We start from the raw sequence: 23,568 nt of genomic DNA, 5'->3' as shown, positions 1-23,568 counted from the left end.
ATTAAGCCAGGCAAAAATATGTTTTACATGCAAAATAAAATTAAATCATTGCCTTACATATTTATAAATAGGTTTTTCAACCATGGGAAAGTTTAATGAGTTACTTCTATGAGACGCATGGGACAATTCCACCCTGTGCAAGACTCTGCCTCACACTTTCCAAGACACCCAGCATCCACCGAATATTGGGAGGAAAAAGGTACTGCAGATACGACAGACTGCCCCCAGGGTAGTGCTGATCCCAGGGCTGAGCCCTGAGAGCGCCCTGATCTCAGTTCCTGAACCATCTGGAGGCAGAGACGAATATGCCCGAGGTATCAAACAATATAGAAACCGAAGCCTCTGGATATAATAAGACCTAAATAAATTTGGAGAGGGATATGGTGTTAATAAAAAATTAATAAATAAGGCAAAACATTTTATTCCCACCTCTCCATAATCACAAAAAACTGTTAAAAGAAGTGATTTCTATAAAGTCTATATACAAGCTTCACCAGATACCTGCTTTGAAGTTTAATACATTCTCTGCAAATGCCATTCGAAAGGCACCTATGTATACCTTATCGATACCTCTAAAATTATGGGGTAAAAAAGATAAAGATAATAACAATGATGATTAAATCTTTATGCACTGCCTATGAGTCACTGTCCCAAGCACTTCAAATATATAAGCTTTTTAGTCCCCACAACAATCCTATTAAGTAGAGATCCTATTATTCCCATTTTACAGATGAGAAAACTGAGGCACACCAGCCAAGGGATCATGGCTGGGAAGTGAACTGAAGTGATGGTTGCAGGTTATAAAGCCAGGGAGTCCAGGCTGTTACCTGGACTATATCAGTTTCTCTCCCCACCCCACCCAAAGAGGCTCCTTACCTTTAAAGAATTTAGTTAACAGAATCATCATCCACCCAGGCACCTGAACCGGAAATCCAAGTCATTTCATGAACCTCTCTTTCCTTTACCCCCATTAACCAACCTGTACCCAACCCTGACAGTTAACCCTCAGAAATGGCGGACAAGCCAGCCTCTGCCCTGCCTGGCCCTGCACCAGGCTGAGCTCAGGCCAAGGGCGGGGCTGTTAGGTCTCACAGATATGCAAGGATTAGTGAGTAGGGCAGAACTGGAGCCTCTCTCTCCCTGTGTGCCATGCTGAGGGAAGAAAAGAAACCAAGTGCCATGATTTTAAAGTGACAAAACTACTGCTTGAGTCCTGGACTTTTCTGTGCTTTCCCAGTCTCTTGCATACTCTTTTCTAGTTCGTTTAACACTGACTGGTTGTTTTCTAATGAAATAAAAACAGCTAATGTTTATCGGGCACTCCCTACGCACCAAACACCATTCTCATCTCCTGACCTGCATCCACCCACTTCATCCCCACGACAAACCCCTGAGGAAGCACCCAGATTGCCTCACACTAGAGATCCTGTTCCCAAGGTCATGCACTTCAGAAAGGCTATTGCTGGGACTGGACTCAGGCAATGTGGATCCAGAAGCTCAGATTTTAACCACGGCTCAATACTGAAATGCAATGCATCCCTGAAGGTATTACTGATACCACCAAAAGCCTTGCTAATTATTTACTTTACCAAATGCTATTAACACAAATAAACTACATCACCACTGAAACTAAGGCTGGACTTGAAGTAGAGAGAGCTCTTAACCAAAGTATCACTAACTTGTTTAATAAATATGAAAGACAATACCATTAAGAGGACATTAAGTTATACCAAGCAATCAGGCGCGTTTGATCACTTTATTCCCTTGTAATTATTAGGATGAGCATATAATTCATTATCAAAGCCTGGGTACTTTTGAGAGTAAAAAAAGTGTCCCTGAACTGGCACAACCACTATAAACTGGGACAGTGCGGGCGAACCTGGAGCCATGGCCCCACGCTCACAGCACATCACGAAAGCTCCTGTCTGGATTAGGGCTGTGACACCCACTGCACTTAAGCAGGCAGTTTAGGGCTGGAAAAAAGAATTTAAGTAATGCAGCCCATCCCTTAGTGAGAAGCCCCACTGTGAGGCTTCTGTCCAGCTTCCTAACACAAACCGGAAGCCCAATGTTGGATTAGCAGCTATTCACCACCAATCTCGAAGGGATGCTTCTTGGGAGTGCGAATAATGGTTTGCTTTGCTGCAAGCAGTTTTGCTTCATGCCACAAGACAGAATGTAGCCCACCCGAACTGAATATTTTTGCCTGCTTTTGATTCCTGGAAGAAGACTTAAAGTAAATTCTAATTTAAGTTCTTTCTCTCCTCCACAATAAAACCACCATGATTCATTTTTAACATTATTAACTAAGTACTAAATATGACTGGTATGATTTCAACAGATTTTAGAGACAGTGGCTACATTCACCCTTCCAAGGCCCGGGCCTCCATGGAGACAACTAAGCAAAACAGGCTGGTCAGGGGGCAGAGCCGCAGGAGGGTGCTGGTGTGGGCGACCCACAGCAGAGGGTTTGAGAGCAACGCGCCACCTACGGGAAATCTGTGATGCTCCGGAAAGGCTGCGGAAGCACCACCCTGTCGGAGAATATGGGTTCCAATTTAGCCTTCCTGTCATGGTTAAGCCACAAGACCACATTCAACCCATTTCACAGACAAGGGCAACAAGCACAGCTGCACAGCCGCTCTGTAAACAGCCCATTCAAGGACTTAAAACAGAACTTTGGCCTCATTGATTCTTCGTTCTGATTATGCCAAGTGGTTCATACAAAACAACCTAAGAATCACTGTTGAATCACATTATTAGCAAAAGGTATATGAGTTCTCTGCAACATGGCTTAAAAACAGAAAAGATTTATCATTCAGGCCACCAAGGAAATTAAGTTACCATGGATAACCAGACAACTCTCACATTATCCAGAAGTACAAGCAAGTGTACTTTCAAGTGTGGCTTACTCTTTGGTTAAAAGAGAGAGAGAGAGGGAGAAAGAGAGAGGGAGAAAGGGGGAGGGGAGAGAGAGAGAGAGAGAGAGAGAGAGAGAGAGAACACCCCCAGCACTTCCTTTAATTTCAGTTAACCTCATTGAAGTTCCCCGAAGTCTCAACACCACACAAAACCGGCCCCAAACTTGCTGGTGTGTTCTCCTCCCACACATCCCTGCAACACGAACGAGTAGCATCTGTTTATCAGGACAACTCTGGGAAAGTTTATCTAAGGAAAATGAAGTAATTTTCCACATTCTTAAGTCTCAGTCCAGCTCAAGCTTCTCTCAGTGATTTCTCAAGGCTCATTTTTCTAACTGGTTCTAACGATTTACTAAAAAGCTGAGCAGTTAGAGCACTAAATAAAAAACTCTTATAAGGCAGTGTGTTACTCTCTAAGTTACCTGTCTTAAATTGAATCATTATGCGGGTCAGAGGTTCAGAAACCTACAAAAGGAGCTCAGAAGTATGCAGATAGAATTGATCAGACAATTTTATGCCCCTGGAATAACATTACTGTATTTAAAAATATTTAGTCCTTGTTCTCAGATTAATTCCATTGTCTCACATATCTTTAACTACAGGACCAGAGCACACAGGTGGGGAATATTCTCTGCCTCTCCCATATATTGGTAATGTATTCACTCAGCCAACATTTCTGAGTGTCTGCTATATGGCAGTGGGCAGTGGGAATACCAAAATAAGCCAAGCACAGCCACTGCCTATGCTAGGTGGGCATGATGTAAAAACAGTCCATGTGGGAAGAATACTAATACCACCAAGGTATCAGGGACACTTCCGGACATAGTGACTGTTGGTTGAAGCAAGTCTTGAGAATAGCTGGAAGTAGAATGAAGACAATGAGAAGTGATATATTTTGTAAACTCCAAGGTGTAAAAGGAAAAGGCCTCTTCTGCTTCTTTAACATCTTTACAAAAACGCACACAAAGGAGATGAAATACAGGGACTGGGGTTCTTGTGTTTGTAACAATGTTCTCAGTTTTGACTTTTTGCCAATGACATCGACTGAAATTTTTTCCTTCTGATTCTTAACACAGAAAATCTGTTTCAACACTTCAACTAATTGGGTTAAGTCTTCAACTCATGACTCAATGTAAGTACCTATCTGAAGTGAGGTTCTGTAAGCTGTGTACAAAACATGTAAATACTACGCATATCAATTCATTTTATAAACATTACTCTGTCAATGTACCAGAAGGTGGAGGTATTGTATAAGATATCTGTTTCCTCATTATAATTCTCTGGTAAAGATAAGGCCACAGCTGCCAATGAATTCCTGCGCCTGCCACTCATTTCAAGAAGTTAAGAAACAAGCAAAAAGGCATTGCTTTACAATACAGTGACTAATTACATCTTAATGGCGTAATTCCTGCCACCCTCCTTCACTACTACCTCAATGCACTGACCTTGACAGGAGCTAATGCTTCACAGAGAGAAACACAAAGGCACGTCTGCGTTGAATGTATTCCTGCCAGCATACACTTTTTACAACATGTCTTCAGTCATTTTACTATAAGCTAAAAGACGACACACTGAATTAGGAACGCCTCATCTTGGTAATTGGGATTCTCGACGGTATACCTCACCCCGCCTCTGCTGACTTTCCTTCCGTCATACCTTTACTCACACCATTCTTTTAATCTCAGGTTGACTTTCAACCCGTTCTAGAAATAACAGAGCCATATATACAACAACAACTTCAGATACCAGCCCCTTCACAGGCCCTTTTAGAGGACAACTGCCAAACTCACTTCCTTTAAGTATCTTGGTACTTTCATATAATATATATATTGGCCCTTGTACTAAAATCCTGTGTTCTTATCCCAATGTATTTCCCGGTGGCCTGCAGAATCCTGTCTGCAGCCATGCCCGACCCCCTACCCCACCCCACCACACACACACACACACACACACACACACACACACACACCCCCCTTGCCAGCAAAATCTTTTGTTTTTTACTTTTTGTTTTCATGGTGTAACCCAGTACATAGATCCTATGGTTAAAATAAACTCACTGAAATACAATATGCAGATGATGTACAGTGTATTATAGAATTGTACACCTGAAACCCATATAATTTTATTAACCAATGTCCCCCCAATAAAGTCAATTAAAAAATGTTCATATCTATCAAAATGCCCATCAGTATAGGCTGATTAAAGACAGTACAGAATACTACCAAGTCACGAATAACCAAGAAAGCACATCTATACAGGGCTAACGTGAATAGGTCTGAGACAGCAAGTAGGGTAAAGGCAAAGTGCGCTCGTTTGTCTTTACAGTCGAATGAAGCAAATGGGGAAGATCTGGGATAAGGCACTGACAATAAACTTGCTTTTGAACTTACTTAAAAATGAAAAAAAGATTTGGGGGAAAAGAACAACACAGAACATTTACAGAACACCAAGAGTAAGAAAGCCAGCTGTTAAGGGCAGTTGATGACAGGCTGGATGGAAACTGACTGGAAACAATAACAGACATATTTGGGGATTACGTGTGTTAATCTCACTCTATTTGTAGTATGAATACACCAGGGATGTTTATATATAACCAGTTTTATTACTGACAAGGCAGAGTCCGGCCTGGAAACCATGCTGGAGAAAGGAAATGTGAGTGTCTGTGAGCCTGTGGGGCGGGCTGGGCGAGGCAGTCTTGTCGGGGGTATGGAGAGGGTTCTCAGGACAAGAGTGATCGGGATGAAACCCGCCCCTCCCAGCGCTTTCTAAGGGATCCACAAAATAAAATGCGAAGAGAGTGAGGAAACACAGAACTAGTTAGCATAAATCAAAACATCACAGAAAAAAAGAAAACAAAACACTGACTTTAGCTTTTTCTTCTTTTTTGATAGTAAGAATCCTGACAGTGGGGAACATGTCTTCTATTTTTAAATTATTTTTTTATTACTTTATAATTACCACCATTATTTTATTATTTATCATTGAATAAAGCAGAGTTTTGTTGTTAAAGAAAACACCTAATTTTTAAAATACATGAAGATATGGTGAATAGCTTGTCTGTATAAAATATTTTTACAAACATGAAAAACATACTTATTTCCAATTCAAATAGAGAAAAACGTATACAAACTAATCTTTGCACTTCGGCATATCCACAAAATGCCCAGCATAAGCCTGAAGAAAATACAAAATGGTAGCAGGGCTGATTTTAAATCCTGCACTGAAATATGTGAGTTATTCTCAAATATGTCCTACCATGTTTCCATGTGTCCAGAGTGGGACAGCTGGGACCAGAGGGAGGTGCCTGAGTAAAGGGAAACTCCATTCCTGGGACTTTTCTGCTAAGAAGAAGGAATAATAGCAGACAGTGTAAAACAAGAAGTTATATCATTTTTTGACATCCAATGGGGTTTGGGGAGGATGATAAAAGAAGACAGTCTGACATGCCTCAAGAGAAGTCAGACATCATTGTTTTTGTTGCATAAGCACACTTGATATTCTTCCTTCCTCCTTGGGTTTCATCTAATCTGTGGCTACTCTAGCCTTACTCTCTCTCTAGGTCTCTCTATGAACTTCTCTTCTCATTAATAGCCCTCTCGTAATACTCCAATCATCAAAATTTCTGCTGTCAGGGCACAGGTCTGCATGGCTATCCAAAGCTATGGCAGTAGCGATAAGAGGCTTGGTCCTTTACAGTGGGCTGAGCCAATCAGGTTGGAAGGTATGGCATTTGTCCAAAAGATAAAAGTTCCTCCAAGTGTTGTAAGATCAGAGGTTCCAAAACAGGGTGGCAGGAATGCTCACATCTGACCACATTTCTGAATTATCCAGGCACTTTTGAAAATATAGATTTCTGAGCCCTAAACGCAAGGATTCTGATTCAGTTCATTTGAACAAGGGTCGTGGACTATGCATTTTTAAAGCTCCGCAGGTGATGCAGATGGCCAGTCAGGTATATAAACAATGACCTGAAGAGTTAGAGGGAACTGCTTCAGAGTCCCCAGGGAAGCAGAAGGCCCAGACGAGAGAGGTAGCAGCTCCAGGTGCCTCTCTTAAAAGTTCCCCAAACATGGAAAGGGAAGCCACATCTGCCTTGTCCCTGCTAGTAAGGTCCTATGGCCAAAAGCTCTGCTAAAGCAATCTATCTTGAGACCTGCAATCTTGAGAACTCAAGAGGAACAGATGATTCACCAAATTTTCCTTGGATACTTGCCTGTTCATCTTCCCAATTCCAGGGCAAGTGCGGCCTCCACGGATTGCCCTGGTGCCTCTGATCACTCACCTGTACCGCTCATTTGCCTGCCATCACTCTTCCCATTTCTCAACTCAGACTAAAATTTTCTGTGTGCATACAATCAGCACTCCTTGATGAGACTTTTCCTGTGTTCCCAACAAGGCTGCCCTAGTGTACCCAACTCGCAGATGCTCGATACATTAATGAATCAGTGCTCACTCGTCATGTGGTTGTAAGAAAGAGCCACTGGGCTGGGGAAGAACAGTCAACTCTGAATCTAGAGACCGGCTCCAAAGTCCAGTCCTGCCGCCTCCTACCTTGGGCAACTTACATTTTCGGAAACTCTATTTTCTTATCTGTAAAAATAGGATTAGTTGCCTCTCAGATGGTTCTGATGTAGACTGGCTGCAAAAGGAAATAATACAAAGAAAGTGTTCCTTGAGCACATGTGTCAGAGTATGTATACCCATATTTTGATCCAATCCTCATAGATGATTTTCCCTTTCAGTCCCCAGTTGTCCCCTCTGTCACTCTTGCCCCACTACCTTCCAATACAACAATAAAACGGAGGCTCCAAACCGACTCCCCACAGCCAAGTGCAGTGCTTGGTCAGGTTTTGTTTTGGTCCACGAGGCATTAGGTGCTTACAAATTTGGAAGGTATCTGATATTTTTAAAATTTAATCTTTACTGTATTTTTTTTCCAATACCATTTAGTTCCCTTATATACCGTTCCCCTCCCAAACAATCACCACACTGTTGTCCATGTCCATGAGTTCTTTGTCTTTTTTGCTCAATCCCTCCACCCCCTTACCTCCCCCCACCCCGACTAGCTATCACCTGCTTTCCATCTATAGGGCCCCAAACCAACATGCAAAATCAGAGCGCAGCTCCAGGAGATGTTCTGCCAGGGTATGAATCCCATTCCAGGGGCTGTGGGGCCTAACCTCACATCACTGTGCCTCAGTTTCCTCCACTATTAATAAAAATGTGGCGGAGTTTATAGTAGTGAAACCCACCCAGCTCATGCAGTTTTTAGAACACATGAAGTACTTAGAACAACTCAACACACGATCAGCACTCTGGTTCTGACTTCATCTCTTGGCCAGAGATGAGGCAATGCTAGAACCTGACAAGCTCTCGCTGAGTGGCAGCGGCTCTTGGGCATGATCTCTCTACTTCTACAGTTCCTCATTTCCTGAAGGCTGTATACAGGGTCTACCTCGCTTATCTGGACCACTTGCCATCAGATGACCACTTATAGGACTATCCCTTTGGCCTTGGACTTTGCAACTTCTACTACCAAGAGGGAAAAAAGCAGCCCCGGGGAAAGAAATGATAACTTCCTCCCCAGTCATGCTCACTAACAGGCATGGGGTGCAGCCTGTGGAGAAGGCAAAAGGCACAAGAGAGTGCCTGGGATGATCGGTGGGTATTTCTGGGACAGGAAGAATAAACAGCGCCTCCGGCCATCAATCAGGCAAGCCTTGAGAGCTGCACTTTCAAGACTGATACTGCCAAACCATCCATTTAATCAGCATAGTGTTTACATCTCTAGGACTCTGTAATGTGCCCTGGCAATAACCAGGCTCTGATGGCTCATCCTTCTGTCTGTTCTTCCGCCTATTTACCTGCCAGATGTCATTGCAGCAGAAACCAACAAGCTCCAGTATGCACACTAGTCAAAGCAGCACCGTGGAACATAGAGCCTCTCTAAACCAACTGTGGGTCCCTCGGGCCTCTACTGACTATTAAATGGATCAACAGCAACTATTAAGTTTGTGTATGAGACATAAAATAAGAAAATGCATTTCCATCAGGGAAGAGACTTAGGTGTGATTTAGTCACTACTATACCTGCAGTCTGGAACACTGCCTACTATACATAGTAGATGCACAGAAGCTTTGAGAACACCAACTGGCAGCCTCATAAGCATGTGAATAAGTACCACCAATTATTTTAACTGTAAATGTATATATTATGTTTTTAAATCAAACTGAACTTTCTAAATTCAGCCATTAGCCTGTAATTTGGCAATGGAGCCACTTGAGTGAATGCACCATAAGTGCAGAAGTCTTGTATGGAGCCTTTCAGACCACAGTTTCTTTCTTATCTGGTTCTTGTCTGGTTCTGAGTCATACACTCTGGTATGGCCTTTGAAGCCAAATTGTGAGTACTTCCCAATCTAATTGCACACTATTGTCCACTGGGAAAGGCACTGGAGCACTCTGCAGGACATTACAAATTATATTGTTAAGCCTGAAAGGAACTGAAACTATGAAGGGGTCCTGTCTCTCTCTTTCAAAACCATAACATAAGCAGCACAAACTTGGCAAAAGATTAACACATGGTAGGTTTATCTGAAGTCCTTCTCATGATGCTCAAATATGAAAAAACTAATGTGAAGAAAAACAGCAATGGCAACACCTCTTATCTAACAGATGTGGTCACTGGTGTAGAAATGCTTCTTTACGCAAAGGCTAATTCTGCATTTCAAGGTAACACCAATCACCACTTGTTTATGGACATGCTAGTTTGTGTGACTGTTGGTTTCCTCTTAGGCTGGTGTTTCTGGAAGAATCACACCTTTTATACCTCAGATACCCACCATCAGTTCTCCACCTCTTACCATGTTGAATCTGGCAATGCCAAGGTTTAAACAGAAAACACATTGAAGTTGTTGCCTGATGTTTATTTACCAGATGATGCAAAGATAGAGAAAAAGCAATAGAGAATTTCAAGAATGAATTGGACCCCAAAGGAAAAAAACTACCACAGAGGCCAGCCAGACACCTGCAGAGATTCAAACATCTTTTCCTCCATCCACCTCCCAGCCTTGAATAAGTTCTAGCTGGCCAATTTGGCAGTAACGCTCAACCCACTATCTCGTGGTTTCCGTCAAGTTCCCGTTCGCATTTTTCTTAAGACTAGGGAGAACTCTGTATGTAACAGTCTTAGTTTGGAGCGCACAGTGAGACACATCCTGCAATGACTGCTCCCTGACTCGTGGATGACAGCTGGAGGCAGGTAAGGAGGCAGCTTTTCCGTGAGAGAACCGAGTGTGTGCGAGTGGGGCGTGCGAATGCAAAGAGAGGTCAGAGCTGAGCAGCAGCAATGCTGAGTACAGTGGACTGTCTGTGTTTTCCCTTTTTGTCTGAGAACTGTGATTGGTGGTTATGGTAATATATTTGCTTATGTTGATTATGGAATCCAGTCTGAAATTTTATCACTGATGATTATTTGTGATTTCCAACTGTGGCTGTCAAAATATATCTGTGGTGAAGAGATAGCAAAGAAAATGCTTAAAAGGTTATTCATCCAGGACAAACATTTCCAAAGCTTGTAAGCATGTACCAAAATTGCCTCTAAAAGCTACAAAGTTAATTATTACAATATATATGAGCCCATGTGAACATGTTTTTGTTTGTAATTGCATGTATACAAAGATATGCAGTTAGTATATGTTTGTATATATATTTATAGAAGTAGAAAGCTTTTTTATCTTTTTTGCAATTGGGATAAGTTAACCCCAATTACCTAATAAGATATGTATTTACCTTTAAAGAGAATATTAACTTGCAGAAACATCTATCCTATGCAAAGGAAACATTTTAGTTCATGTTACTTATTATGATCTATGACTAATCAGCTCAATCATTTAAAATACTTTAAACATTATAAATTTAAATTACGCACAGGGAAATTGGGACAGATTCACAGTGTCAGCATATTCAACCAATCTCATACAACACATTTAGTCTAGAAGTACTTTTTTAAGGACAACTAATCCTTCAAGGACAATATATCAAAAATCACAGTGGCAAAAAAAAAGAAAGAAAAACCCACACTGTAGTCTGCATAATTATGTATGGTGTCAGATGGGTAATGGATTTACATAGAGTTGATCACTTTGTAAATTATATGCACCTACATATACACCTACTATATATGTTATATCTGAAACAATATAATGTCAACTGTAATTTAAAATTTATTAAATTTTTTTAAAAAACAGACTTAAAGACAATTTTAGCACTAAAAAACCTAGATATTGATAAGTTAAAAAATAAGGGAACATAATGCACTAACTATAAAATATCAGAATAACATTTTATGATTTGTGAACATACCAATAAATTTCATTTAATGAAATCTGTAAATACACACATAAAAGTATGCACATACATACACAATCGCACACTGGTAATATACACATAAGCTAAAAATGGTTGGGTCTGTTATAGCTTAGTAAGGAAGACATGAGGAAATGCCAAGATCCTCAAAACAAAGACTCATAAAGGGAAGTGAGCTGGGTGAAGAGAGAAAGATGAGAGGGTGCCACGTCACAGCCCCTGACCAAGGCCCCCCGGCGGATCTCAGTGTGAGGCCTAAGCCTCGGGAGCACAACCGGCTCCGACAGCCCACAGTTTCACTCAGCACAGCATGAACACTGCCACACCCATTCCTTCCCCTCCACCCCACCCCCACCAGTCACCAATCAGCGCATTCTTCAGTCATCTTCAATTAGTACTTTCATCCTCAGGTATGAATTTGTAGGGTAGTATTTACAACTCCCTGACTATAGGAATGTTCAATCTAGCATCATGTATCTAAATGGGGGGAGGAGGAGGTGGCACAAGTTAAACTAAAAACATAAAATTATGATTATCCCTGACATCTTCAAAAAGAATACAGTGGGTGGAGAAGGAGTGGTAGAAAAAGAGTCTCTCAAGTGAGGAGAACTGGGTGGGTGGGCGAGGAGAACCACATTGAAACAGCTAATGGGTACACTAGGCAGCAAGGTACTCTGAGCTCCCTGAGCCCCATTCCCTCAATTGTAAAACAATGATGACATTAGCACATGACCACTATATGATTAAATCAGATAATATTTGTAAAGTCTTTCAGCATTCAGTAAATATGGGCTGACATCATTATTGTTTTCATCATCATTATTATAAAGGCTAATTTAATCAAGACAGATATATTTGTAATTATATATCAGACCACTGGCAAATATAATTTGGATATTTCAACACCTTTGTACACCAAAACAGATAAGATATAAAACCACTTACAAGAGTGCTTCTCAAGCTTTGCTGCACATCTGGGGCTTGTTAAGCACATATCCCCAGGCCTAACTCCCCCAAGTTTTTGTTTCCAAGTCAGAGTTGGGGCTTAAGAAGTTGCATTTCTAACAATTCCCAGGTGACCTCGGGGTCCACACTTTAGAACCACTCATCTATAGGTAAATTCCTCAAACACATTTTTTTTACTAATAAAATTACCTACAAGTTCTCATTCAATCTAAGCCACTTAATAAGGGCAAAATAATGAATAAATGCCTAAGTAGTAAATGCAGTATATTTCCCCTACATAGTTAACATTATTCTTGACCAAGAAAGGAAAGCAGGGAGGGAGTGAGGGAGGGAGTCAGAATATTTCCAATTAGATCTCAGATACTTCTGAAGTCAACTGCTGAATAAGGGAATATTATTGCCTAAAACAGTGTTCACTCTATAAAATGCCTCTAATATGAATTTAAGTATTGAGGATTCCCCAAGCCTAAGTCTCTATGGTAAGAAACCAGGTCACATTTACTCCATTTAGTTTCAACATTTCCTTGAAAGTGAGGTTAGTACCAGCTGAGATGTCTCAGCCTCCCAGTGTAAGCATTATCGGGAAAACCAAGAACAGGCCAGTCCAGAGACACAGGTGGAACGAGTTTATTCTACCCCCTTCCTCAAAGGAATCCTCACTTGCAGACGACTCACTAGCAGTAGAGAACTGGACAAGGAGAGCTTCTTTTAACTGAAAATTTTATCATTAGCGCAAGTCTCTTCAGGTACAGCAATGGTTCTCAAAGTGTAGCCCCAGACAAGATGCATGAACACCACCAATGAACTTGTGAGACATGCAAATTTTTGACCCCAGACCAACTAATTATGAAACTTTGGGGGTGAAGCCCAGCAACCTGTGCTTTATCAAGCCCTCTAGATGATCCTGTTGCACATTCAATTTTGAAATCCATTGAGTGAAGTGACCCTACATCCTGGGACCTCTCCAGTTTTCAAGGGCTCTTGGATGTGACTATATAGTCCCCCTTTCTACCTCAGAAGTGTCCGAGGTTGGACAACAAATTATGTGGTCATCCTTACGGTTCAGACTAGATGCTACAAAGGGGGTTCACTGGTTGGATTCTGTTTGCTGCTTGGGGCTGCAAATTAGCTTCAACTCTTGCTGCTACATCTAGCACTAAACCCATAGCCTCCCTGAATGCTGAATGATGAATTGCCTCAAAATATCTAGGGGGAGGAGGATGGCAAGATGGTGGCATAGGCAGACATGGCTCACCTCTTCGCACAACCACATCAAAATTACCACTAAAACACAGAACAACTATTACTCAGAACCGTCAAAAATCAAGTTGAATGGAAGTTTAACAACTACGGAATTAAAGAAACTACAACCATCCAGACTGGTAGGAGGGGCGCAGACACGGAGCAGGCTGGTCCCTTATCCCATGTGTGGTGGGGAAAAAATTTGGGACGGATATCTCAAGAGCGAGTACCAGGCCCCCCAGCCCAGGGTTCCAGTGCCAGGAAGTTAACAACTTCTGGCTGCAAAAAGCAAGTGGGGATTGATTCAATGGAAGAAACTGCTGAGCCCCAAGTAATTCCTTTTAAAGAACCCACACATGGACTCACTTACTCAGACTCACTCCCTCTGAGCTCCAGCACTGGGGTGGCAGCTTCGAAGGGCACCAGTGGCATACAGGGAGAGACTGAAGTGTCTGGCATTGGGGAGAGCAAAGGCCATTGTCCCTTTTCTGAGCCTCCCCCCAACACACAGCCATGGAGCCAGTAGTCTGGTGCCATATCTGAGACTCCATCAACCTGGCTAAAGTTGTTTGACCTGCCCTGGAGAGCCCCAGAGACTTTGCCCCACCCAACTTACAGGCCCACCCAAACTGCTTTTCCATATGAATGGCTGATCTTGGACCACGCTTCACAACTTCCTAAATCCTATCAAACAAGCAACAGATGGCTTCAGTGAGCTCCAGTTAGGCATTCACAGCAGTCAGGTTAGTTTCACAGCTTGGCTTCACCTGGGAATCTCCAAGCCCAGTACAGGCAGCAGCCTTCTAACATCACTTTATAGATCAGGAAGGGTGGCTCCAGGTAAAACACAGGTGGGGGCTGACCTTGGCCAGCACCACCAGGGAAATCCCAGAGCCAGGGCACCCAATGGACAGCTACAGACCACATCAGAGCACCACAACCCTGCCTCCACACAGCTGATCCTCCACGGAGGGCGGAGGTTCGTGGTCAGTGGTCACAGCCAATCCGTGCAGCTGACAGGCCTGGTTAAGTCCCTCCCATTGATCTGCCAAGAGCAACCAAGGCTCAATTACAAGAGGAGGGTGTACTCAGCCTACATGAAGGATGCACCTTGAACACCCAGTTGGGTGATAGGGGAGGCTGTGCCTCTGGAGCCTACAGGACAGCTACTAAATTAGTGAACACTACCAAGACACAGAGTCAAAGCAGCTCTACCTAATACATAGAAACAAACACAGGGAGAGGCTGCCAAAACAATGAAACACAGATATACGGCCCAAATGAAAGAACAGATCAAAACTCCAGAAAAAAAAAAAAAGGTAAACAAAATGGAGATAAGCAATCTATCAGTTGCAGAGTTCAAAACACTGGTTATAAGGATGCTCAAGAATCTTAGTGAGGACCTCAGCAGCATAAAAAAGATCTAGTCAGAAATGAAGGATTCACTAATTGAAATAAAGAACAATATACAGGGAAACAACAGTAGAGTGGATGAAGCCAAGAACCAAATCAATGATTTGTAACATAAGGAAGCAAAAAACAACCAATCAGAACAACAAGAAGGAAAAAAAAAATGAGGATAGAAGAAGCAGCCTCTGGGACAACTTCAAGAGGTCCAACATTTGCATCAAGGGTGCCAGAAGAAGAAGAAAAAGAGCAAGAAATTGGAACTCTATTTGAAAAAATAAAGAAAACTTCTCTAATTTGGCAAAGAAAAAGACATGCATGTTTCAGAAGCACAGAGAGTTCCAATAAGGTTGGACGCAAAGAGGACCTCACCAAGACACATCACAATTAAAATGCCAAGGGTTAAAGATAAAGAGAGAATCTTACAAGCAGCAAGAGGAAAGCAGAGAGTTACTTACAAAGGAGTTCCCATTAGACTGTCAGCTGATTTCTCAAAAGGAACTTTGCAGGCAAGGAGGGGCTGGCAAGAAGTATATAAAGTGATGAAAAGCAAGGACCTACACCCTAGATTACTCTATCTAGCAAAGCTATCATTTAGCATTGAATGGCAGATAAAGTGCTTCCCAGACAAGGTAAAGCTAAAGGAATTCATCACCACCAAACCATTATTATATGAAATGTGAAAGGGACTTATTTAAGAAAAAGAAGATCAAAACTATGAACATTAGAATGAGAACAAATTCATAACTATCAACAACTGAATCTTAAAAACAAAACAAAACAAAAAAAAAAAACCCTAAGAAAACCAGAACAGGAACAGAATTAACAGGTACAGGAATCATTTGGAGGGTTATCAGCTGGGAGGGGGAAGTAGAAGAATGGGGAAAATGGGGCAGAGATCAAGGAGCATAACTGGTAGGAACAAAATAGACAGGGGGATGTTAGTCTAGGAAATGGAGGGCCAAAGAACTTATACGCATGACCCATGGACGTGAGTTATGTGGGGAGGGTACTGCTGTAGGAAAGGGGGGGTTACCAGAGGGAAACAAAGAGGAAAAAATTGCGAAAACTGCAACAGCATAATCAATAAAATCTATTTTAAAAATATGTAAGGAGAGTGGCTGGACAAACCAATTTCAATACAAGTATCCCATCCTATCTTTACCAAAAAATACTCGCCATCAAACTATATAAAATCTAGTTTAAATTCCCAGATTCCTGAGTAGCCTGTGGAATCAAATCTCCTCCATCGAGTCTTTAAAATCTTTCTTTCTAATCTTCTGGCTCCTCTAAGGGAGTTTTCTTTTCCTGATGAGCACCCTATAAAAATACAAACCTAATAGGCAACTCATTAGTCTTATTTTTATAGTAATAACGTGGCTATATTAATTCACAGAAAAATCAAGTTTGCAACAAAGTTTCACAGTCCACCTGTTCATGTAAAGGCAAAGTAAAATATCAGTCATGTGCTTTTAGATCTCAACATTTCTAATTCCTTTGAAATCTTTGTATTCACTCAATCTAAATTAAATTATTGCCTTTTTACTCTTCAGTGAAGTCTTCCATCTGGTGTTAAAAACTTCAAAGATCTTAGGTATGTTCTGACCCTACATCTTTCAGATCAGAGAGAGGTGGCAGCTTCTACTCAACTACATAACATCTGCTGTTGAAGTTAGGATCTCAAAGAAAAAAGAAAAAGATCAGCTATTTGGCTTTCAGGCTTGGCCCAAAGGAGATTACAGTTGAATCTTGAACAACACAGGTTTAAAGTGTACAAGTCCACTTACATGCAAATTTATTCAAATAATACTGTAAATGTTTTTTCTCTTATGATTTTCTTAATAACATTTTCTTTACTATAGCTTACTTTATTTTAATAATACTGTATATATTCCATACAAAATGTGTTACTCAACTGTTGATGTTACTGATAATGCTTCTAGTTAACAGTAGGCATATTAAATTTTGCGGGGAGTCAAAAGTTATATGCCAATTTTCAGGTACATGAGGGATTGGTGCCCCCAATACCTGTGTTGTTCAAGGGTCAGCTATATAAACTTTGGTGTGGTCACTTGGGAGAAGAATTCTCAATTTTTCAGGATCACTCACATTGTCATCATGTCATTGAACTATTCACTGAGATGATTCACACTAGGAAGACTTGAAATGTTTCAACCTTTTTTATGGGAGATATACCTGGCTGGAAAGCACAACTCATCTGTTGCTTAGAGGCTCTTCCCAGTGAGCTCAGCCCTAAGGTCAAAGGTTGGCAGGTGAGCTCACAGGAGGTTTTATCTAACTAACATTTCCATTCTACTACTGAGGATGAGTGATATCTCAGTCTCATTCTAAAGGTATTTCATTCATTCATTCAGTAAACACTGATTCCTTACTATGTGGCAGCCATGATTCTAGATGCAAGGACACTGCATGGAGCAGCACCCATGACTTCAAGAAGCTCACATTCTAATAGACAAGAAGACAAACCCTTACATCTTCACTCTATCTTCTCTAGGAAATACTTACTCAATTATAACAACAATCTTTGGTCTATTATAATTTAATAGATTACATTTTATTTTCTTTATAGATATTTGGAAAGGGTCCATTTCTCATCAGAATCCAACAGACATTTACTGATTTGACATAAATTCTTGACCAAACCCTAGTTAGGAGCTAATAGCTCTGCATGTACTAATGTCAAAAGGGAATATGGAAAACAATATTAAATTCAGTTAAATGTCTTAGGAGTTGACCTATAGTGTTTAATATTTTCTCTTTCCTGGCCCCTAAAAATGCCTGTCTATGTTTCAGCACAATGATCTCACTGCCTCTTTCCCTACTATAAATATCTCTGCCAGAACCACCTTTATTGAAGTGAAAAAAGGAAGAGAAAGGACATGCTGTGAGATGGAAAGAAAACCCAGGACTCGGATAAAGGCCCCTGCTATCACTGGGACTGGGAAGAGCTTGAGTACTGAAGTCCCCACCCCACCCCAATGCCACTAAGGCAACTGACTGGCTAGTTTCCCCCTGCCCCCCAAAAACAGACTGTCCAATTTATTTTTAGAAAGGGATAAATATCTCCTTAAAATAACTTATTTTAACTTAAACTTTTTAACTTAAAATACATAATGTACACTTACTGCCTAATCATTGGGTGTTGTAGCAAGACTTTTTCTGAGTATAGGTCGGCTGACTAAAGTCATGTACTAATTCTCCTTTGAAAACCATAAACTTACCGCCTTGCCAGTTGTACAGTTTGTTGGTTTAGTTCAACTAATAGGAGAAATTTTAAATACTTGAGAAGCCACATGAGTAAAAATAACCCAGACCCAGACCTACACTATTAATTCCTCAAAAGAACCGAGTCCGTCCTAGCCTAGTAAGGAAATGGCACAGTGAAGTTTTCTCCACAAATGTTTTATAGATGGATGGCAAAATGGAGGATCTTAACAAACTAAGTATGGCATAGTAACAACACTCTGCCTCACTAGTGTGTACCTAAACCCACTCCTATCCCACCTAACAAAAGGTGTATGCCATGTTCTCACTAAAGGGGACAACCAGACCGTAGTTTTACCAAGCCAAGTAATATGCATAAAGTGCCCAAAGAATGACTGGCATTAAGAATAGTGTTTACGGGTGTCATCACCATCATCATCTTATTTCTCAATAACATAGCACAACGCTTTGATGACAAAAATATGAAAGCCAAAAAGATATATTCAAACTCCAGCTTAACTCAGCCTTGGCCTGCTCAGCTTATTCGTCAGTAAAAACAGAATACCCACCTAAGTAGAACCACTGTAATAGCATAATATCTGATGCATAGTTGACAGCATAGACTTAACATAGCAAATCCACATTTCAACAGATGCCCCCACCCCCACACGTCTACCTATCAAACCTCCATCCAAAGAACCTACTCTTGTTGCTATGATCAATATTCAGACTAAAATCTCCAAACACAGCCTCATACATTATCTTCTACAAATGTCTCCCCTTTCTTTTACTCCTTCATTAACTGAAGTATTTACTGAGTCCTTCCATGTGCTAGGCACTATTCTAGGTGCTTGAGACATGGCACTGAATGAGATCAACTGCCTGACCTGGGGAGTTTATACTCCTGGGGATGGAAACACAATAAACCAATAACTACCAGTTCTGACACGAACCACCAAACAGAAAGGTGACAGGATACACTGGGGAGTGCCCGGTGGATGAGATGCTCAGGACAATCACAAGGAAGGTGAGGGATCAGAACAGGGGACCTGAATGAAATGGGGAGGACAAAGGGGTAAGAGGAATATATACAAAGAGTATATCATATACTGTTTGCTTTTGTGCAAGTATAATTTTAATAATATCTAGAGTCTAGATAGCCTGTGTTAAAATTAAGTTCATTCAGTCAGCAACAAACCCACTGAGTGGGACTGTGAATATAAATCTAAAAGTTTCTTATTTGGGGATTTCTAGATACATTCTATGATATGTTTTAAATATTTCACAAATCTGTATACATTTTCACTTAGACAGTTCATGTTCTCATTTTAATAGAGGACTTTGAATGCCTTACAAATTAATGTATTAAAGGAAACCTAATCACAGTAAGTACTCACTTAACATCTCCATTACGCTCTGTGACTTTAAGTGAAAGATGGGTTTGTTCTGCTGGAGGGGAAATAGCAGCAAGAGGCCAACACAGCTGCAACCGAAGGGGTGAGGCAGAGAACAGGGAGTGGAGTCAGGAAGGGGGTGGGGGAAGGGCGCCCAGCCAAGTCTCAGGGGGCCTGTAGGCCAGGAGCCAAACCCGATTTTATTCTTCCTCCGCAACTGCCAGGGGTGGGTTTGAACAAAGGAGTACTGAGATGCAATTTGTGTTCTTAGAGACTCCTCTTGCACGTGGCTGGAGAGGACACTATAGGGTTGAGGAGAGGGGTAAGGAGTCAGGAGGACCAAATAGGAGGCTCCTGCTTCCCAGCATTGATTATGACTGAGAGAAGTTTTTAACTACACAAATTAAACTGCAATTGAGGAGAAACTGTTTCAGAGAAAAAGGCAGGCCTTCAAATATAAGTGAGAAAATGCTCCATAATGGGTTATGTGCACTTCACACAATTATGTATCAACTAATGAGTTTAGGATTATTAGTTAATAAACCTAAAAAGGTCACAAGAAGTTTTCAATAAAAGCTCTTAGGGGGCTTCCTCTTTCTTATCTGACAAAACACACTGCTACTGTCTTCATGAAAGAGGGCAGTTCTTCATTTTACAGGACAGCATGTGATTATTTAATTTTATACTAACTAAACACAAAACTCCTCCTAGTATCCCACCAAGTAAGTGTCACAAAATAGTGCAACAATTACAGCAGTGGTCCTGAAGACCAACTCAAAACACAGCCTTCAAAGTTTTCAGGCATATGTAGAAGGAAGTAAAGGAAATAATACAAGATGTTTATAATGATAAGGAAAATATGAAATAATCCAAATATCCATTAACAGGGAAATGGTTACCTCATGATTCTTTCCCTCAATGGGATGGCGAGCAACTATTCTAAAGAAAAAGAGCTTTAACACCTGCCATGGAAAAGTCGCCTAGATGCTGAGCAATGCAGGGCGGGGCGGGGCGGGGTGGGGGTGGGGGGGGGCCGCAGGTGCGCGGGAAGCAGTGGTGAGAGATCTCAACCTCTGCTCACACTTACCTGCCTTCCCAGTATTTAATATGGCTAACACTTACTGAGGGTCTTCCACACTTTAGGCATTGCAGTAGTGTTTTGTAGTATCTTGTTGAATTTTTACAGGAATCCTTACCTGATACAGAGTTACTCCCAATTAACAGGTGAATTAAGTATGTTAGCCAGATTCAAACAGCTGGTAAGTGGGGGAGGCCGGCTTTGAATCCAAGAATTCCAACCCTTGTAGCCCACATTCTTTACATCACACACCCCTTAGAGAGGGGTCCTTACTCACTGAGTGTATTAAATCAGTTTGCTCTTGGATTCTTCCTTTCAGATAACATTAAAGAAAAAATTTCCACTACTGTTCCGGGAAATAATTATAAGGAAAGTTAAATTAATGGTGAAACACAAAACTCGTGACATTTTGGAAAGTTATGGTTCAAACTGGCATTAAATTCAAGATCAAAGTACAAGGCAACTTTATGAACAAATTATCATTTATAGGCTCGGTGACATAATAATGCTGTCAGCCCTCATTATAGTACCAAATTGTGTGAATGCCACATTTGTGCACGTCCTTCTGGTTCCAGCTGTTTGTGAATTGTTCAGCACAGAAAATGTAATGTCATCCAGTTTAAAATTAAACAGATGCTCATCATTCTAAGGCAAGCTAGGAAGGTTCCAATCAGCAGGTGTTCTTTTAACCATTCCACATGTCGATGATAAAGAATGGGAGATATTTCACAATGTGACTAATAGTAAACCAAAACACTAAGGGGTCCTGGGCCATCCTAAGAGGAGGACCTGTGCACACTCCAGACTTGTTGATCTATCTCTACACCTACGTGACCCATGCAGAAATGTCCTATTCCTTATTCCTCAACCCCAACGCATTCACGCATGGGTCTCCTCTACATCGCTACCACCACCACCCAGCAGTAATTCACAGTAGTGTTGTGCCAGCATTCCAGAGGACCAGCAGAGGGTACAAGTTTCAGACAGACAACCATGCCATCTCCCTGGCTCAACTCAAATCCTTACCAGTTGTGTGACTTGGGCAAGATGCTTAACCACTCTGTGTCTCATCATCCTCATTTAATTGGTGTACATTAATAGTACTTACTTCATACACTAGCTATCAGGTTTTAATGAGTTAGTATAAATAAGGAGTCTGGAACAGTGTCTGGTATGTTATGAAAGAATCAATAAATGGTAAGCATTATTATCATTGCTATTATTGTAGTGCATAACTAGGAGGCATAAACTCCCCCGTAGTATCAAAGTCATCAAGTGATTCTTCTTTTACCTCTTTTTACCATTTACAACAAGATAACTGGTTACCCAAAGATAAACTTTCTAGTGATCTTCATTTTCTCCTATTCATTTTTCTATGGTTTCTAATTTTCCCATGCATTCCTTAGTGTATTTTTTTAAAAATGAAGTTGTTTAAAGTAAGGCAATCCCTCACTGAGTTCCCCTCTCACCCTTCTGGCTGGGCTGGAGACTGCTAGTAGCTTCCACAAGGTCGACTCTACGGCTGAGTGAGCAGGTCATCAGGACCTCCCACAAGCACCAAGCTGACACTCACACAGGGTCCAGGGTTAACGTCTGGAGAAATCTCAGTGCGTGCGCTCTCCACAAAAGTCAGGGGCAAACCTACACAGGCCAAGGCTACACATGCTACTAAAGATGAATAATAATCAAATTCTCAAAATAATCACTAGTGTGTGACTTAAAATCTAGTAATTCTAATAGGATGTATTCTGAAAATTAAAATGCATAGTTTATATCAGAATACTTAATCAGGGCTTCCCAAACCCCCATTATTGTATAAAATGTGCTGTACATTTTTCTGGCTTTCTGGCTTCCATCCAATCTGAAAGATCTTCATAGCTTTAAGCTGCCACAAATTGTTGGTATAATAGTGCTCGCAAACATGCTTGTTAACACATGTATCCTTGTACCCACCCTCAAGCTTTCTCTCTCTCTCTTCTTCTTTTTTGGTTGGGGAGGGGGTCTGGCTAATCCCTGAGAATTTGTATTTCTAGCAAGTTCTCAACAGATGCTGCTGGTCCAGATCCAGGAACCAAACTTTGACAATCACTGGCTTAAGGATTTATGTGGGCATTTGGCTTTTTCCTTAAGATGAGCAACCAACCTCCCTAAAACAAGTAATATAAGGAAACTAATCGCCATTTTTCCATTACATACTGGTGAATTACCATGTAGTGTCTGCCAATATAACTCCACCATCACTACAACCTGCATCTTTTTTGTGGCGGTGGGGGTTGGGGGGGGTGGGCGGACTGCTTTCCAACATTCATACATGCAAGACACCTCCCTAATCTCTCTCATATATAGGCATTTTGAAATGAAGGTGAGGAAGAGTATAATGTAGTTTTAAAAATCTACCTCTCTGCTGTTTCGGAATCAAATGCATAAATAAAACATCTCTGAAGATGTTCCCATCAAGAGAATCAAAGCCAATGACATTCAGTCATTAAGCACTTTAGGACCACCAGACAATGCTTGATAAGGGCTAGACACATCCAGGACCTCAAAGAACTCAGTCTGAGGAGACGGAAACCTAAAGGCTGACATAATGGCTGCGATGCCCTCAGGATAAAGCTAAATGCTGAGTTCGTTGTAGCTCTCTTGGCACAACCACAGCAGGAAAAACATTCTGAAGAGGGCAAAATGATTACAGTCGTTCACACAAATAAGAAGTTCATTACCTTTTGAAGACTAGGTCCTAATTCCTATACACCCAGGAAAGTGATCATCAAGGAACAAAGCTGATCAGTAATGAGTTATACTAGGTAAACTGTCCTTAAAACTAGTTTTCAAGATATGTTAGTAGAGCTAGGTTAAGAAGGAAATAAGAGTGAACATAAGTTCATTATATGTTCTGGTAATATCAATCCTTAAGCAAACAGTTTTAATCTGGATAAAATTATGTCTATGAGTTTGAAGAGGCCTCATTC

The 23,568-nt window shown here is 41.1% G+C and overlaps 2 protein-coding genes across 2 annotated transcripts in view; one reads left to right on the top strand and one right to left on the bottom strand.

The window, feature by feature from the left end:
- The window catches only part of MED12L (mediator complex subunit 12L), a 312,438-nt gene that overhangs the window by 141,707 nt on the left and 147,163 nt on the right, over positions 1-23,568 (bottom strand). The window lies entirely within an intron of this gene.
- P2RY14 (purinergic receptor P2Y14) overlaps positions 10,120-23,568 on the top strand; it is a 45,372-nt gene continuing 31,923 nt past the window's right edge. Inside the window, exon 1 of the mRNA XM_054585217.1 lies at positions 10,120-10,181. The gene's annotated coding sequence lies outside the window, so the exon portion shown is untranslated. The remainder of the gene's footprint in view (positions 10,182-23,568) is intronic.

This window comes from Pteronotus mesoamericanus, unplaced genomic scaffold (assembly GCF_021234165.1).
Source record: "Pteronotus mesoamericanus isolate MK-2021 breed Mesoamerican mustached bat unplaced genomic scaffold, CSHL_Meso_final contig_82, whole genome shotgun sequence".
Lineage (NCBI taxonomy): Eukaryota > Metazoa > Chordata > Mammalia > Chiroptera > Mormoopidae > Pteronotus > Pteronotus mesoamericanus.
The sequence above is the reverse complement of the archived record's forward strand: the minus strand, read 5'-3'. Positions and strand labels throughout refer to the sequence as shown.